Genomic DNA, 17,497 nt, shown 5'->3' on the forward strand with positions numbered 1-17,497 from the left:
AACTGGATACAAATCCAGCGCGCTACCGACTGAGCTACATCCCCGCCCGTAGCACTACTAATGCTGATAAAGAATTACCTTACCTTATCGTATCTGTAGACTGGTTTTTTAATTTTCTATGTTGACTAAATGTTTTGCCGATTTACGCGATCCGTTTTTCTTTTCTTTGTACTGCATCGTACATATAAAACATATATTTTGAATTGTCAGTTGCCCATGCCGATCAAGTGATCACAACAAAGAATGGCGGTGAATTTTTTCGCTCTCACATACTCCCATCTTAAAATAGAAATTTAAAAAAAATAGTCGGACTAGCAAAACATTTAGTGTCCTGCGGTAAGGCATAACAAGATTGAGTTCACAGCGGTCTTGTTTAGATGGACTATAAACAATACAGAATACATGGTCACAAATGTGCCTGTGCGGCTTGCAGCTGTCTCACTTGCTCGTGATTTGTGCATCGTAAGCAAGGCACATGAAAGTTGACGATAACCACATGACCTGAAAATAAAAGCTTATGTCTGAACACAAAAGGCCTACAGCTACGAATATTCCATCGTACGAGTCTCACTCGCTCTTAGCTCCGCGGTAGTATTGTGGTCAGTATCCCCGCCTGTCACGCGGGAGACCGGGGTTCAATTCCCCACCGGCGAGGCCATTTTTTTCCGATTCTTTAGGCGAGGCAAAGTTACTTTTATCTAATGTAATAATTTGTTGGCGAGTATGATTACGTCCACCAGATAAGTTCTGTTGTAACAGGTTTTAGACACAGACATCGTTTTTCTTCTTTCAAACAAGCATAGATAATAAGCAGAACACATGAGACTGTACACACGGCTGCTCTGAGATTCATTCTGATAATCGCATGACTTAAATATGTAAACTTATGTCTGAACAGAGAAAGGTTGTCAGTAACATGCACTTTTTTTCTTCAGTGCTGCCTACAACTGCAAAACTTATGACGCGAATATGTGTCCCATCCCGTTTCAGCTCCTCGGTGGTATAGTGGTCAGTATCCCCGCCTGTCACGCGGGAGACCGGGGTTCAATTCCCCGCCGGGGAGGAGATGAATTTTTCTACTTTATATTTTAGACAGTCACAGCGAATAAAACGTTTTTTTTAAAACTTGTTGGCGTGCCCGAGGGCGTTATCCACCAAATCAGTTCTGTTACAGGTTTTTAAAAAGTATCATACCATAATAAAAACAGATGATTTCTGAATAAAAAGCTCCAAACATATAATATATTCCAGAAACGATTTTTGATCTAATTTTCGGGTGACTCTGGTCCCTTACAATGTTTGTTTCGAGTTTTTATTGGCCTCTCCCACTTTGCAATCTTTAAAATAAAAAGTATTATTGTTAGACATTTTAATGTTTGCTTGTTTTGTATTATTTTTAGCTACAGTATATATACGATACCAGTATAGTCTACCAGGGAGATGGCTTGGTTACAAAAAAAAGCAGTTGATTTGCTTGAAAATGGCACTACTAATGCTGATAAAGAATTACCTTACCTTACCTTATCGTATATGAAAACTTGTGTTTTAATTTTCTATGTTGACTAAATGTTTTGCTTATTTATGCCATCTGTTTTTCTTTTCTTTGTACTGCATCGTACATATAAAAATATATTTTGAATTGTCAGTTGCCCATACCGATCAAGTTATCACAACAAATTAAGAACGGCGGTGAGTTTTTTACGCACTCACATACTCCCTTCTTAAAAAATAAATTAAAAAAAATAGTCAGACTAACAAAACAGATAGTGTCCTACGGCAACAAGGCATTAAAGGTTTACTTCACAGCGGTCTTGTTTTGATGGATTATAAACAATACAGAATACATGGTCACAAATGTGCCTGTGCGGCTTGCAGCTGTCTCACTTGCTCGTGATTTGTACATCGTAAGCAGGGCACATGAAAGTTGACGATAACCACATTACCTAAAACTGAAAGCTTATGTCTGAACACAGAAGGCTTGTTAGAAGCACTTTTGCTTTGTTGCCTACAGCTACGTATATTACGTTGTACGAGTCTCACTCGCTTGTAGCTCCTCGGTAGTATAGTGGTCAGTATCCCCGCCTGTCACGCGGGAGACCGGGGTTCAATTCCCCGCCGGGGAGGCCATTTTTTTCCGATTCTATATAGGTATGCTTTATACTTAGGCGAGGCAAAGTTACTTTTATCTAATGTAATAATTTGTTGGCGAGTATGATTACGTCCACCAGATAAGTTCTGTTGTAACAGGTTTTAGAGACAGACATCGTTTCTCTTCTTTCAAACAAGCATCTATGATAAGCAGAGCACATGAGACTGTACACGGCTGCTCTGAGATTCATTCTGATAACCGGATGACATTAAATATGTAAACTTATATCTGAACAGAGAAAGGTTGTCAGTAACCTGCACTATTTTTCTTCAGTGCTGCCTACAGCTGCAAAACTTCTGTCGCGAATGTGTCCCATCCTGTTTCAGCTCCTCGGTAGTATAGTGGTCAGTATCCCCGCCTGTCACGCGGGAGACCGGGGTTCAATTCCCCACCGGCGAGGCATATTTTTGTCCCATTTTATATAGTCTGCTTTATATTTAGGAGAGGCTTAGTGACTTTTTTTCTAATCTAATAATAATTATTTGTTTGGCGAGTATGATTTCGTCCACCAGATCAGTTCGGGTGTAACAGTTTTTAGACACAGACATCGTTTTTCTTCTTTCAAACAAGCATAGATAATAAGCAGAACACATGAGACATGAGTCTGCTCTGAGATTTATTCTGATAATCGCATGACTTAAATATGTAAACTTATGTCTGAACAGAGAAAGGTTGTCAGTAACATGCACTTTTTTCTTCAGTGTTGCATACAGCTGTGAAACTTATGTCAGGAATATGAGTCCCGTTGCCTTGCAGCTCCTCGGTAGTATAGTGGTCAGTATCCCCGCCTGTCACGCGGGAGACCGGGGTTCAATTCCTCGCCGGGGAGGAGATGAATTTTTCTACTTTATATTTTAGACAGTCACACCAAATCAGTTCTGTTACAGGTTTTTAAAAAGTATCATACCATAATAACAAGTCGCGTAAGGCTAAAATACATTTTAATCACTTGACTAAATGTAAAAACAGATGATTTCTGAATAAAAAGCCCCAAACATATCATATATTCCAGAAACGATTTTAGATCTAATTTTCGGGTGACTCTGGTCCCTCACAATGTTTGTTTCGAGTTTTTATTGGCCTCTCCCACTTTGCAATCTTAAAAATAAAAAGTATTATTGTTAGACATTTTAATGTTTGCGGCTTCTTTTGTAATATTTTTAGCTACAGTATTTATACGATACCAGTATAGTCTCTTACCAGGGAGATGGCTTGGTTACAAAAAAAAAGCAGTTGATTTGCTTGAAAATGGCACTACTAATGCTGATAAAGAATTACCTTACCTTACCTTATCGTATATGAAAACTTGTGTTTTAATTTTCTATGTTGACTAAATGTTTTGCTGATTTATGCGATCTGTTTTTCTTTTCTTTGTACTGCATCGTACATATAAAAATATATTTTGAATTGTCAGTTGCCCATACCGATCAAGTTATCACAACAAATGAAGAACGGCGGTGAGTTTTTTACGCTCTCACATACTCCCTTCTTAAAACAAATTTTTTTTTAAAAATAGTCGGACTAACAAAACAGATAGTGTCCTACGGCAACAAGGCATTAAAGGTTTACTTCACAGCGGTCTTGTTTTGATGGATTATAAACAATACAGAATACATGGTCACAAATGTGCCTGTGCGGCTTGCAGCTGTCTCACTTGCTCGTGATTTGTACATCGTAAGCAGGGCACATGAAAGTTGACGATAACCACATGACCTAAAAATAAAAGCTTATGTCTGAACACAGAAGGCTTGTTAGAAGCACTTTTGCTTTGTTGCCTACAGCTACGTATATTACGTTGTACGAGTCTCACTCGCTTGTAGCTCCTCGGTAGTATAGTGGTCAGTATCCCCGCCTGTCACGCGGGAGACCGGGGTTCAATTCCCCGCCGGGGAGGAAATTTTTTTTTCCGATTCTATATAGTATGCTTTATACTTAGGCGAGGCAAAGTTACTTTTATCTAATGTAATAATTTGTTGACGAGTATGATTACGTCCACCCGATAAGTTCTGTTGTAACAGGTTTTAGAGACAGACATCGTTTCTCTTCTTTCAAACAAGCATCTATGATAAGGCCAAAAAAAAAAATAGGTCTGTTTACGGTAACCCGACCGACCCTAGTTTTTTCGCGCGACCCTAGACTTTTTTTGGGCATTTGGGGGAAAAAAAAAAAAATCTTGTTTTTTTGGCAAAATAACATAAAAATTTGGTTTTTTGGAAAAAAAAAAAAAAAAAAAAAAAAAACAATCCCGACCTACCGACCCTATTTTTTTGGCCTATGTTACCGTAAACAGACCTATTTTTTTTTTGGCCTAAGCAGAGCACATGAGACTGTACATACGGCTGCTCTGAGATTCATTCTGATAACCGTATGACATTAAATATGTAAACTTATATCTGAACAGAGAAAGGTTGTCAGTAACCTGCACTATTTTTCTTCAGTGCTGCCTACAACTGCAATACTTATGTCGCGAATATGTGTCCCATCCCGTTTCAGCTCCTCGGTTGTATAGTGGTCAGTATCCCCGCCTGTCACGCGGGAGACGGGGGTTCAATTCCCCGCCGGGGAGGAGATGAATTTTTCTACTTTATATTTTAGCCTGTCACAGCGAATAAAAAGGCTTTTTTACTTTTTGGCGTGCCCGAGGGCTTCATCCACCAAATCAGTTCTGTTACAGGTTTTTAAAAAGTATCATACCATAATAAAAACAGATGATTTCTGAATAAAAAGCTCCAAACATATAATATATTCCAGAAACGATTTTTGATCTAATTTTCGGGTGACTCTGGTCCCTTACAATGTTTGTTTCGAGTTTTTATTGGCCTCTCCCACTTTGCAATCTTTAAAATAAAAAGTATTATTGTTAGACATTTTAATGTTTGCTTCTTTTGTATTATTTTTAGCTACAGTATTTATACGATACCAGTATAGTCTCCCAGGGAGATGGCTTGGTTACAAAAAAAAGCAGTTGATTTGCTTGAAAATGGCACTACTAATGCTGATAAAGAATTACCTTACCTTACCTTATCGTATATGAAAACTTGTGTTTTAATTTTCTATGTTGAGTAAATGTTTTGCTTATTTATGCGATCTGTTTTTCTTTTCTTTGTACTGCATCGTACATATAAAAATATATTTTGAATTGTCAGTTGCCCATACTGATCAAGTTATCACAACAAATTAAGAACGGCGGTGAGTTTTTTACGCCCTCACATACTCCCTTCCTAAAAAATAAATTAAAAAAAATAGTCAGACTAACAAAACAGATAGTGTCCTACGGCAACAAGGCATTAAAGGTTTACTTCACAGCGGTCTTGTTTTGATGGATTATAAACAATACATAATACATGGTCACAAATGTGCCTGTGCGGCTTGCAGCTGTCTCACTTGCTCGTGATTTGTGCATCGTAAGCAAGGCACATGAAAGTTGACGATAACCACATGACCTGAAAATAAAAGCTTATGTCTGAACACAAAAGGCTTGTTAGAAGCACTTTTGCTTTGTTGGCTACAGCTACGTATATTACGTTGAATGGGTCGCACTCGCTTGTAGCTCCTCGGTAGTATAGTGGTCAGTATCCCCGCCTGTCACGCGGGAGACCGGGGTTTAATTCCCCGCCGGGGAGGCAAATTTTGTTCCCATTCTATATAGTATGCTTCATACCATAGACCAAATACTTAGGCGAGGCAAAGTTACTTTTTTCTAATGTAATAATTTGTTGGCGATATGATAACGTCCACCAGATAAGTTCGGTTGTAACAGGTTTTAGAGACCGACATCGTTTCTCTTCTTTCAAACAAGCATCTATGATAAGCAGAGCACATGAGACTGTACACGGCTGCTCTGAGATTCATTCTGATAACCGTATGACATTAAATATGTAAACTTATATCTGAACAGAGAAAGGTTGTCAGTAACCTGCACTATTTTTCTTCAGTGATGCCTCAGAGAGACAACTGGCGATAGCCGTGGAGCGAGTATTATCAGAATGTTAATTGCCTTGTTGCCTTGTTGCCTACAGCTACGAATATTGCGTCGTACGAGTCTCAATCACTCATAGCTCCTCGGTAGTATAGTGGTCAGTATCCCCGCCTGTCACGCGGGAGACCGGGGTTCAATTCCCCGCCGGGGAGGCATTGTTTTGTTTTTTTTTGTTTTTGTTTTTGTTTTTCATGGAAGTCTACTATTTTTTTAGACAGTCAACAACGCAAGGCAAAGTGACTTTTTTTTAAATTTTGTTTCTGGCGAGGACGAAGGCTCGGCTGTGCAGGTTTTAGAGGCAGACATGTTTCTTTTCTTTCGAACAAGTATTGTAAGCTGAGCACATGAGATTTGAAAGATGCGAGTCCCTATCGCTTGCAGCTCCTCGGTAGTATAGTGGTCAGTATCCCCGCCTGTCACGCGGGAGACCGGGGTTCAATTCCCCGCCGGGGAGGCATTTTTTTGCCTCTTTTCATTTTGGTACTTTATTGTTTTAGACAGTCACAAAGCTAAGGCGAATGAATTTTTAACAATTCAGTAAATTTGTTGCGAGCACGAATGTTTCATCCACCATATCAGTACGGCTGCTACAGGTTTTAGAGACAGATAAGTTTGGTTTTTTTTCTTTCATTACCTAAATATGAAAGCTTATGCCTGAACAGAGAAAGCTTGTCAGTAACAGGCACTATTTTCCTGTTGGCTACAGGTGCGATATTTATGTCCTGAATATGAGTCCCGTAGATTCATTCTAATAACCGCATGACATAAATTTGAAAGCTTACGTCTGAATAAAGATAAGTTGTCAGTAACATGCACTATTTTCTTCAGTGTTGCCTACAGCTGCGAAATTTATGTCAGGACTATGAGTCCCGTATATATGCAGCTCCTCGGTAGTATAGTGGTCAGTGCAGGGCACATGAAAGTTGACGATAACAACATAACCTAAAACTGAAAGCTTATGTCTGAACACAGAAGGCTTGTGAGAAGCATTTGCGCCTTGTTGCGTACAGCTGCGAGTATTACATTGTTCGAGTCTTCCTCGCCTGTAGCTTCTCGGTAGTATAGTGGTCAGTATCCCCGCCTGTCACGCGGGAGACCGGGGTTCAATTCCCCGCCGGGGAGGCATTTTTTTTTTTTTTTTTTTTTTTTTTTTTCATGGAAGTCTACTGTATTTTTTAGACAGTCAACAACGCAAGGCAAAGTGACTTTTTTTAAAATTTTGTTTCTGGCGAGGACGAAGGCTCGGCTGTGCAGGTTTTAGAGGCAGACATGTTTCGTTTCTTTCGAACAAGTATTGTAAGCTGAGCACATGAGATTTGAAAGATGCGAGTCCCTATCGCTTGCAGCTCCTCGGTAGTATAGTGGTCAGTATCCCCGCCTGTCACGCGGGAGACCGGGGTTCAATTCCCCGCCGGGGAGGCATTTTTTTGCCTCTTTTCATTTTGGTACTTTATTGTTTTAGACAGTCACAAAGCTAAGGCGAATGAATTTTTAACAATTCAGTAAATTTGTTGCGAGCACGAATGTTTCATCCACCATATCAGTACGGCTGCTACAGGTTTTAGAGACAGATAAGTTTGGTTTTTTTTCTTTCATTACCTAAATATGAAAGCTTATGCCTGAACAGAGAAAGCTTGTCAGTAACAGGCACTATTTTCCTGTTGGCTACAGGTGCGATATTTATGTCCTGAATATGAGTCCCGTAGATTCATTCTAATAACCGCATGACATAAATTTGAAAGCTTACGTCTGAATAAAGATAAGTTGTCAGTAACATGCACTATTTTCTTCAGTGTTGCCTACAGCTGCGAAATTTATGTCAGGACTATGAGTCCCGTATATATGCAGCTCCTCGGTAGTATAGTGGTCAGCCAGAGAGAAAGGGAGAATGTACGTTCTGGCTCACCGATTCCGACAGACCCTAAATATTAACGCAAAATAGGCTTCTGGACTAAACTTTTACTAAAATGAAACATGCGACAAAATCAGAAAAATACTGCATAAATCCATACAAAAAAAATACAGTAAAGTAAGGTTGTTTTGAACCAATGCCGGGTCTGTCGGAATCAGTAACCCAGAACGTACATTCCCCCTTTCTCTTATACAACATTCTTAAGCTCAATACGCTCTCTCATTTACAAACTTTACTTCATATGTTCTTTCACTGTTAGAATTATATCTGATACATGCAATGTGACTGTCTAAACGAATAGTTAACTCTTTACAAGTGATTCTATTTTTACTTTTTCTTCCCGTCCTATTTGAATCCCCTTTTTTAAAAACTGCTTTTTCAGATCTTCTATATCGAGTGGCTTGTTATATTCAGCTCGTGTTTTTGTTTGAATACTTGCTTTCTTACTTTTGTAGTCATCAAAGTCTGTTTGTATCTGTTTGAATTCTTCGTCAGAAACTTTTGAATCTTCAAGTGCTTTACTGATAGACAGTTTTAGGCTAGACAATTTTGATGATGCAAGAGTGGAAATGGACTCGTGTTTTTCAAGCTTTTTCACAATTTTTTTCATTATAGCTGATGCTATAAATGATAAACCACCAACTGCTGCTGCCACACCACCTAGGATTAGAGAAACTGGAGTCCCTACTCCGGTAGCTAACAGAATTGTTCCCGTTACACCTGCAGCTGATGCAAGGATAGTAGAACCAGTGCTGGCATTAGAAAGGCTGTTGTAAGTTGTTGAGTACTTACGTCTAGCGCGAGAATATTTTTCTAATTCATCTTCTAGTTGTTTTTGTATATTACTAATGTGTGCCAGTCTGAATTGTTGACTTTCTGCTGCACTTTCATCAATATTAGGATAAAGCTTCACACTGCTAGTCATCTTTTTAATGCAAAATATAAAATATTTATCTTAATTCTCACTGGCCAGTGTTTCTGCTAAGCTTTGAAGCTGTTCATTGCTTAACACCTTATCTGTATAGTAGAAAGCAATCAAATCAAGATAAGTAAGATTAATACTTCTTATTTCTGTTAAATTATTTATATCTGCGTTAACAACAACATTTTGGTTTGACGTCTGTTTTTTTATTGTGTTAGAATCCTTTTGAACAGCAATAAATACTCTGACTTCTTCAACATTTAATGGTCTCCAGTTGAGATTTATTCCTCTCATTAGAACAGTGTTTGTGGTTTCTTCCCTTTTCCTGACAACTATATCAAATATCATAGTTGCATTCTGCCCTATTGGAAGCTTGGGTATAAAATCGACAATGGTGTCAGCGTCCTTTTCAACACTTTGTTTTCTGTGAATGAGATAGTTGTTCTTATGGAAAGGTTTAACTGCAACTTCTCCCCTGCTGTTAATCGCAGGAACAAGGCTAACAATTAGTGGTTTAGCATTGATTGACTTACGGAATGTGTCGTCTTTTCCAACAAGAGTGTATGGACTCACAAATTCAAACTTCATTTCCCAGTCAATCTTTTTCATAACAGGACTAAGTACCCATTTTTTATTCTGATGTTTCCACATGTAGTATATGTCATCGACAATTGGATCAGGTACATTAACATCACGGATTTGGCCTAGTTTGAGAAATCTTGGTTTCTTTTCATCGTCGATTTCCTTTCTCTTGTAATGACCAGTGTCTGTAAACTCGAATGCATACACTGCACCAACTTCAGCATTGCTCTCAAAGTCGATAGCGTCTGCTAAATCTTTCAACTCTATAGTTGAACATGCAACAGGATAAGCTATTGTAGGTCCACTCGACATTTTAATACTCAATATTTTATGGAACTATTTCCAATGTAATGTTAAACAAACAATCAACTGGTTGTCCACTTTGATTTTTCAGATCAATGTGTAGGAATTCATGACACCCTTCCTCCAAGTCCTTGAACTGAAGTGTCTTAAATGTTGGCACGTGCATTTTACAAAAAGAGGCATCACTCGGTGGAAGAATCCTAAGCAGATCAGAACGCTGATCATTAAACAGATTATAGGATGTGTTAAGCTCTCTCATGTGAACAAACAGTACACTGTTAACATCCATGTCAATGGGACGTGTTCCCTTGTATATTTTTGTAATTCCAAGCATATCAAGGAGTTTGGTTGGAAACTCAACGTTTACTTCTCTAGTTTTGGGCATAGTAAGAGTAGCAATGAGACTTGCATGATTTAAACTCGCTGTAATACCTACTGGAGCAAACAATTCTTTCTCTAAAGTGCAGAAGTCATAGTAACCATCTTCTACAGAATGTTTTTTACCATTAATTCTAACCCAGTTGTTAGCCTTTTTTTTACTGATATTATACCAAGTAACCTTGTACATAATTTCATGCAGTGCAACTTTCATTCCTCCATTTTGATTGTTGATAGGGTTTGCAAGTTTAACTGGCACACTAGTCTTCACATTTGTTAGTGTGATAAACATTTTTTATTCAACAACAAAAATGATTCAGTATAAATTCAACAAAGACATTAAATACAAAACTGGACCATATTACAATCCAAAGACTATTTCTTTCCATGAGTTGGACTTTGCTGTAACAGAAACAGAATCCATTCGCGTTAAAGTGCCTGACCCATTCCATTCTTACCTAAATCCCCCAATCAAAAATGATAGTGTTCCAAAGATGTGGAACTCTCACCCAATGCAGTTCTATCAGAATCAGTTAAACTTTGCAATATTCTGTGCAACCACGGGATGTGGAGTGTCCTATGCAGACCACATGAATAATTCAAACTTACTGACAAAGTGTGTGTACACATTTCACGTTTACTATCAGTGCAGGAGAATCTTGTCTGAACTTCAGGCACCAATGCCGCATGAAAAGAGCTGGAACCCATTCAACAATAGGATAAACATGAAAGTGTATGAGCGTCTCTGCAATGAATTCAATATAGATTTTAAGACCGACTTTAGGCAAAAGCAAGACAAAAACCATGGCATGGGAACACTATATTTATGGGGTGTCCACAGGAGGTATAATTTTGATTACTGGCCAGGTCATACATCTTTTTCTTCAAATGTGCAGGTACAGTTAGGATCAATAGAACAAGAGCACCACAATGCATGGACTACTTTTATATTAGACACCGGCAAAGGTTTCACTGGATCAGGTGTTGAAAGGATCAATGAATCTATCCGAACATATGCGTGGTGCTTGCTAGGCTCGCAGGCACAGACACGATCAAACATAATGAGAACAAGCACAGGGTTTGGTGCACAGAAACAGTTGTTATCAAATTTAGAAGATGTCATAAACTCTGCAGTTGATCTGCCTTCCAGCATCAAAAGGTATCAAGACTCTCTCCGTTATGCAAGATCAAAAGTTGACTTTGCTGTTGGTAACGGCCTTTACATGTTACCTTCTGATCTCCAGCTGCAGATTGGAACAATAACAAATTATAACAATGAAATCATTATTGCTAGTGACACCCAGCCGCTTGGAAAGGGTGAAGAACTGAATTCAGAAATCAGAACGATGTTACAGCCATATCACAATGAACAGAAACAAAGCGTGACAAGTGAAGATCACGCTGCAGGTGAAGATCATTCTGTCACTAGTGATGATCAAGCTGTTAGTATTAGTGATGATCATGAATCGCAGAAGACTGCTCTAGTAATTGGTGGAGTGGGTGTAGGCTTACTTTTGCTTTATTCTCGTTAGCAGAACACCTGCAATTAAAACTATTAGAGTCCAGAGATGTTCAGCCATGAAACCAACAACTTTACCTGCAAAAGATAACAGCCAGCTAACAATTGAACCAATGATTCCTGGAAGTGCATCCAAAGCTTTTGCTGCTAGTTTCTTTAATAGTTCTGCAATGTGTTTGAGTTGTTTCTTTACCCATCCCGGATCAGATGGAGATGAAGGTGAAGGTGGAGGTGGAGGTGTGACAGTGCCACCTGTGAGTGTTAACACTAATGTGCTTATTGCAAATCCTAACGCAGTTAGTATACTAGCTATTGTGATTCCCTGCTCTCTGAAAAGCGTTCTAATTCTTTCAGCAAGAGTTGTGTCTTCGTAAAGGATTCTTTGAATTGTATTTTTTATTCTGCTGACCTGTGTTCTCAGTTGTTCTCTATTGTTACTTAGAACTTCTAACCTTATGGCTTTCTCCTCCTGCAAATCTTTTAAACGCTTAGAAATTCTGTTTTTTACTTCTTGTTCTAGGTTCAAATCATCAGCATCAGCAAGTTTTTGTTTCTCTTTGTTTATATCTTCATCCAGCTGACCTAGTTTTGACAGATTATTTGCTATTTCACCTCTGATGGTTTGTAGTGATTGATTAAGGGCTTCTATTTCTCTCATAGGTAATAGTTCATGTGGAGTCTTCAGTGAAGTTTCCTCAGAAAAAGAAGTCTCTATCTCTTGTATAAGTTGATCAGCCTCATCTGCAAGTTTATTAAGATCTTGCAATGGAACAGATTCTATTTGAGTAGCAGTTGGTAGTCCTAGTTCTGCTTGTTGAAGTAAGGAAACAACATGGGAAGCTGATGACCGTGTGCTAGGCACAATATCTAATTGCCTAAGTCGATTAGCAGTAAGTTTTTGTTTTAGTGAAACTTTTGATAGAAACTTAGCAGGATTAGATTTATATGTAAGTTGGACTTTTTCTCCTTTATCGCTAGTTGTATATAAATGATTTGCTTCCATTTTGAACTGGTTTGGATCTAAAACATCAGGTTCTTCTCCTAAACTTTTGTAGAAATCTCTAACTTTACCTTCCAGAAGTTCATGTCGTGCCACCTCATAATGCAGTGAATGATGGTAGGGAACCAAAGGGATTGCTTCGCTCATGTCGTCCGCTGGCTCAAATAAATCTTCAAATCCACCTTCTGCCATTTGTAACTTATTTTTTATTTTGAAAATAAAAAAAGATGGCACAATCGTTCGGTTCTGTTCTTGATCCTTACAGAAGGCTGAAAGAACCTCTCGGGGTAAAAGGAATAAGGCAAACAGTTATAGTCACAAATAATCCTTCTACTATTGATCAGAATGAAATACTTACTGTTAGGTTTCCTAATCTAGGTAAGAACGATGTTATTGTACCAGGCACTGTAAGACTATCATTCAAATTAGAATTAGAATCTGGCTCAGATGCAAATAGGACTTTGGCTTATAATGTAGGAAGAGCAATTGTGAGGAAGATTACTGTCAAACTGGAAGGGCGGGAAGTGATGTCATTGAATAATGCAGATGTATTTTTAGTTTATGCAGATAATTGGTTGACTGACAATGAAAAGAAAAACAGAGTGTTTCAAGGGATTCAGTCAGACAATGGGATAAAAGTTAGAATAGGAGCAGGAGATAAAGCTGACAACAAAAAAGATAACGCTGTCAATGTTGCTTTTGGAAACAAATTTTGTATTCCACTTGACTTTGAACTCATAAATTCACATCCTCCCTTCTATCAAGGAGCATTGCGTGACAGGCTGTCATACGACCTGACTTTCAATAGTTATGATCGTGTTATGCTTTCACAAGACCCGGAAGCAAAGTATAAGGTGTCTGGAATTTCTTTAGAGTTTGATGTTGTAAACCATCCTGAACTGGCTAGACTTATAGAAAATCAGTACAGTTCTAAGCTGCCTATCTATTATGAAAGAGTGTTGAATCACAGTACACTTTCAAAAAGCCAGGCCGATCCAATCTGGAACATTAACTTGAATACACCAGCTAGGTCAATGAAGGGAATACTTATGTTGTTTGAGGAACCAAAAGATTCATATGAAAGGCAAATAGAAAAGTTTTACAATCCACTAATCAATAGAGTATATTGCACAATTGAAGGGCAGCCAAACCAAATATTTGCATCTGGCATGCTGCCATACCAACACTATGATGAAGCAAGAAAGTACTTTACTGGAGGAAGATTGAAAGACCCAACATCTGATCTTGTGGCTAAAGATCTGCATTTACACGGTGTTGGCGTAGAAGATTTCTTGACAAATAAATATGCGTTATGGCTGGATCTCAGAACAACTGACGACAACAAACTGCATGGAAGTGGAAGGCGAATTGAAAACGGATCAGAAGGAATCACAATACAAATTGAAAAGGAAGTAGGGAGTAGTAGTAAATCAGTTAAGATCTACGTGTTTGTTGTGTCAGATGCGCAGTTAAACATCTCTGAAAGCAGATTACAGGATATTGTTTATTGAACGTGTTAAAATGAAGTATCTAGATTTTCTTCCAAAAGATCCACACTGTTCTTTGATTTGTGGGGCAACAGGTTGCGGCAAAACAAGATATGTTTTGGATTTATTACAGACTGTTTACATAAATCACTTTGAACACATAGTCATATTCTGTCCAACCATAAAGCATAACAGAACATACAAGGAGAGAAAATTCATATGGTCTGATCAAAATATATTTATTGTAAATCCTTCTGATCGTCTAAATGTTTGCTTGGAGCATTATTTCGATCTTTTTCAGAACACACCAACACTGTTTATTATTGATGACTGTGCAGCAGAACGTGACATTGTTAGAAAGAAAAGTGCACTAGCAAAGCTTGCATTCAGTGGACGACATGCATTAATATCAGTTTGGATATTAACACAAAAATACAATGCAGTTCTGAAAGACTTTAGAGAGCAACTCAAAACAATAACATTGTTCTATTCAAAGGACCGTGACAGTTTTGAAGAGTGTCTTCGAGAAAATGATGTCATTGAAAACAAACAGGAGAGAGAAAGAATAAAGAATAATCTGAAATCTTCTAAGCACTCGAAACTGGTTTTAAAAACTGATCAACCAGTTCAGTATGTATGTTTGTAGAAATCCTTGCTAAGTTCTTGTCAAGTTCTTACTCAAGTTCTTACCAAGTTCTTGTCAATTTCTTACTCAAGTTCTTGACAAGTTCTTACTCAAGTTCTTACACAAGTTCTTACTCAAGTTTTTACTAAGTTCTTGTCAAGTTCTTACTCAAGTTCTTGTCAAGTTCCTACCTAAGTTCTTGTCAAGTTCTTACTAAGTTCTTGTTAAGTTTTTACTCAAGTTCTTGTTAAGTTCCTACCTAAGTTCTTACTCAAGTTCCTACCTAAGTTCTTGTTAAGTTCCTACCCAAGTTCTTACTCAAGTTTAATTACTAGATTTTTATTTTATTCTGCATCAAAATAAAATGAACTGTGATGAATTGCTGATGCAGACTGCTACAGATATTGAAATCTGTGACAGTAGGACTATACCTGATAAAAAAGAAAGATTGTATTCACTTGCTGTTTGTGGAAAAACAAAACACTACCTTGGGCAGCAGTTAACTGTGGAAGAAGTACAACATCTTTCCTCAGAAGATATAGAAAAGTATCATGGACGGTATGAATCAGTGCTTGGTTCTAAGATGGTTAGAAGTATTGGACAGACTGTTATAGGTTTGTACACAAAGATTTTTGGACATTTTACACCTCTCGACTCGGAGGAAGACTTAACACATGATCTAACTCATGACCCTGTTGTTTCCAAGTCCCTCGAATCTCTTGCCTGTGGCCTGTATTATCGATTTGGTGCTTTATTAGTACCATTTGTTGCTGGATTAATTACTTTCAAACACATTAATTTTCAGAATAAAAAAGATGACAGATCAGTTGAAGCAGACAGTGGAGCAGACGAAAATACCAGAAGTGAACACAGTGACAAAGAAACCTGGTAGAGTAGAAGCAGGAAAAAAACTAGCCGAATGGAACAGACAAAAAAAGTTAAATCAAAAGGCAAAGCAGAACATTATGTCTGAAGTTGAGCAGACACCAAACATTCCTGAAGTGACTAAGGTCACACAAACTGATCAAGAATTAAAATCTTCATTTCTATCATACAGAAAAGTAGCTGTAGCAGCTGTTGTTGGAGGAGGTGGATACTTGCTTTACAAACTTTGGCAAGGCAAATATAAAGTGTCAGAAAGACCAAAATCAGAAACACCAAAACCAACAAACACCAAAACCAACAAACAAAGCAGTACAAACAAAGCAGTACAAACAATAACAAAGCCCACAGTAGTACCTGCAGTGGATTCATTTCATATGGAATAATTTTAATATTTTAATTTTGATAACATAAAAATGAGTTCTGAAAAGACAATAGTTAATCTAGTTTATCACGCTGCAGTGATTGGAGGCTTGAGTGTAGGTTACACAATGCTGGGTAAAAGTCTCCTCAGAATGAAACCAGCCGACTTGGGAAAGTTAGACTTCGAAGACGGTGCTAAACTAATTGGTGTTGTGACAGCTTCCTTTGCAACAAAAGACTTCCTGGTGAAGCAAGGAATTATTCCAGAAAATATAAACATGTAAGACAATAAAATGGCTAGCTTGGTTATGATGGTGGGAGGTGCGATTGTAAATGCGCTTGCATTTTCTGGCAGCAACTATTTGTTTTCTAAACTGCAAAATGGTGAAGAGAGGGAAAGGCACAACAAAGCCATGGAACAACTGGCGAAAGCACAGGATGAATACGAGAAGAAACGAATTGCGCAGTTAGACTTTATGAATGATAAACTCAGGCAGCAAGGACATGCAAACAAAACCTTTGCCAATGTTGATGCAGCCATTCAAGAATACTATCTTGTAACTGGAAAGAAAATGAAGACAAGTGCTCCTCCAAAACTGGGTGACTTTTATCAGCCTTCAGAAGAGCAGAAGGTGGGCGAGATTGTTTTCATTGTTATTGGTATGGCTGTTGTTTACTTTATTGCGCGTGCTGTCAAATCTTAATATTCTGTCATTTAAAAAACCATGAGTGATGCTTTGTTATCTAAAATATATTATTCCCCAAAAGGATACTGGAAAGGAAGAACTGCTATTGACAAGCTCAGTGACGCAGCAGGTGTTTCTCAAGATATAGCAAAGAAATGGTTGTCAAAGCAGGCAGTTTGGCAGATCTATTTACCTGCACCAAGAAAAATTACACGACCACACTTTGTTAACATTAAACCGAATGACACTCATCAAATAGACCTGCTGTATTTACCGCATGACACAGTCAGAAGGAAGAAATATAAGTATGCACTGACTGTAGTTGATGTTGCAACAAGATACAAAGATGCTGAACCGTTGACAGAGAAAAGTGCTATAGCTACAGCTGTTGCCCTGCAAGAAATTTACAGACGTGGACCACTAAAGTATCCCAGAATGATTCAGTGCGATGATGGTAAGGAGTTTAAAGGAGCTGTCAACCAGCTTCTGTTAAAACATCATGTTACAGTGAAGAGAGGTATTCCAGGAAACCACAGGTCACAGGCTATTGTTGAGAGCTTTAACAAACAGTTGGCAGAAAAACTGTTTTCATATCAGTACCATCAGGAATTTTTGGACACAGAAAGTAAATTGCGTAACACTGAATGGGTCAAAAGATTACCATCAGTACTTAGAGCAATGAATCTGGAGGTATTTAAAGCTACAGGGTT

At 38.1% G+C, this 17,497-nt stretch overlaps 9 non-coding genes across 9 annotated transcripts; all 9 read left to right on the top strand.

Moving 5' to 3' along the window:
- The first annotated feature begins 991 nt into the window (after positions 1 to 991).
- On the top strand, positions 992 to 1,063 carry Trnad-guc (transfer RNA aspartic acid (anticodon GUC)). The gene has a single exon. It is a non-coding gene; the product is annotated as a tRNA-Asp (tRNA).
- A 988-nt stretch (positions 1,064 to 2,051) lies between these two features.
- Trnad-guc (transfer RNA aspartic acid (anticodon GUC)) lies at positions 2,052 to 2,123 on the top strand. Its single transcript has one exon. It is a non-coding gene; the product is annotated as a tRNA-Asp (tRNA).
- A 783-nt stretch (positions 2,124 to 2,906) lies between these two features.
- On the top strand, positions 2,907 to 2,978 carry Trnad-guc (transfer RNA aspartic acid (anticodon GUC)). Its single transcript has one exon. It is a non-coding gene; the product is annotated as a tRNA-Asp (tRNA).
- Positions 2,979 to 3,970: 992 nt separating this feature from the next.
- Positions 3,971 to 4,042, top strand: Trnad-guc (transfer RNA aspartic acid (anticodon GUC)). Its single transcript has one exon. It is a non-coding gene; the product is annotated as a tRNA-Asp (tRNA).
- A 1,658-nt stretch (positions 4,043 to 5,700) lies between these two features.
- Trnad-guc (transfer RNA aspartic acid (anticodon GUC)) lies at positions 5,701 to 5,772 on the top strand. The gene has a single exon. It is a non-coding gene; the product is annotated as a tRNA-Asp (tRNA).
- A 436-nt stretch (positions 5,773 to 6,208) lies between these two features.
- Trnad-guc (transfer RNA aspartic acid (anticodon GUC)) lies at positions 6,209 to 6,280 on the top strand. The gene has a single exon. It is a non-coding gene; the product is annotated as a tRNA-Asp (tRNA).
- A 230-nt stretch (positions 6,281 to 6,510) lies between these two features.
- On the top strand, positions 6,511 to 6,582 carry Trnad-guc (transfer RNA aspartic acid (anticodon GUC)). The gene has a single exon. It is a non-coding gene; the product is annotated as a tRNA-Asp (tRNA).
- A 596-nt stretch (positions 6,583 to 7,178) lies between these two features.
- Positions 7,179 to 7,250, top strand: Trnad-guc (transfer RNA aspartic acid (anticodon GUC)). Its single transcript has one exon. It is a non-coding gene; the product is annotated as a tRNA-Asp (tRNA).
- A 225-nt stretch (positions 7,251 to 7,475) lies between these two features.
- Trnad-guc (transfer RNA aspartic acid (anticodon GUC)) lies at positions 7,476 to 7,547 on the top strand. Its single transcript has one exon. It is a non-coding gene; the product is annotated as a tRNA-Asp (tRNA).
- Positions 7,548 to 17,497: the final 9,950 nt, after the last annotated feature.

This window comes from Littorina saxatilis, linkage group LG15, assembly GCF_037325665.1.
Source record: "Littorina saxatilis isolate snail1 linkage group LG15, US_GU_Lsax_2.0, whole genome shotgun sequence".
NCBI lineage: Eukaryota > Metazoa > Mollusca > Gastropoda > Littorinimorpha > Littorinidae > Littorina > Littorina saxatilis.